Genomic DNA, 1,304 nt, shown 5'->3' with positions numbered 1-1,304 from the left:
TTATTCATTTGGTCAGGAGTTAATTCATTTGGTCAGAATTTTATTCATTTGGTCAGAACTTTATTCATTTGGTCAGGAGTTTATTCATTTGGTCAGAACTTTATTCATTTGATCAGAAGTTAATTCATTTGGTCAGAACTTTATTCATTTGGTCAGGACTTTATTCATTTGGTCATTAGTTAATTCATTTGGTCAGGAGTTTATTCATTTGGTCAGGAGTTAATTCGTTTGGTCAGGAGTTTATTCATTTGGTCAGGAGTTAATTCATTTGGTCAGGACTTTATTCATTTGGTCAGGAGTTAATTCATTTGGTCAGGAGTTTATTCATTTGGTCAGGAGTTAATTCATTTGTCAGAACTTTATTCCTTTGGTTAGGACTTTATTCATTTGGTCAGCAGTTTATACATGTGTAAATATATATTTGATATATACCGGAATGTTGCCCATAATTAAAGTATACCTTGAGTTACTGCAATCTTGAACCAGAGACAATGTCAGAAATGTCTTACCTGGGTGCGAGACAGAAAGGACATGAGAGTAGTCCAAAGTCCTTTTTTAGTGGATAGTAAATACTGCTTTTGAACTGGAAGTTTCAGAGCCTAAAGGAAGAGTATAAAGAATTAAAGCTGCTGTAGTAGTTCAGTGTGTCTGTGAAGGGGCCTGCCAGGAAAAAGAAAACCTTGCTCCCTCATGCTGACAAGCCAATGGAGAAGCTAATTTATTTTTTTCAGGAGATTTTGGCACCTGCCCACACTGTGAAAAGCACCAATATTTGATTTAATGGCCACTGTTCAGTGTGCAATGAGTAGAAAAATATGGAGTGGCATCAAAGAACATGAGTAGTGGACCAAACAATACAGACATGCCAAAGGCTGCTTTTAAAACAACAAAGGTTTCCTTGCAATGCTGTCCTAATAATGTAATAAATTCAACAGCGGTCCTGGATAGAAAGTAAATGCTATTTATTAAGTTGACAGATCTGCATTACTGTATAGTCATTTTTTACTTTGTACAATTCCATATTTTTTTAAGAAAATGTGATTGTAAGTTCTAATAGCTGCAACTAGATAGGTACATGAACATAAATACAGGGCTGCCAAGTTTTCTCCAAATCTTGGAGTGAGATTTTGAAATAGTTTGGACGGGAAACCGTGTCAGGGTGAGATGAGGATAGGTGCAGCTATAGGCTGGAGGTTTTCAGAGGATTTAACTGAAACAAAGCGGCAAAATGTGGAATTTTTATAGAGTAACAATAATTCAATTCAATTCAGTTTATTTATATAGCGCCAATTCACAACACATGT

The sequence above is a fragment of the Cyprinodon variegatus genome, unplaced genomic scaffold (genome assembly GCF_000732505.1).
Source record: "Cyprinodon variegatus isolate N-32 unplaced genomic scaffold, C_variegatus-1.0 Scaffold126, whole genome shotgun sequence".
Classification (NCBI taxonomy): Eukaryota; Metazoa; Chordata; class Actinopteri; order Cyprinodontiformes; family Cyprinodontidae; genus Cyprinodon; species Cyprinodon variegatus.
Note: the sequence above shows the minus strand (reverse complement) of the source record.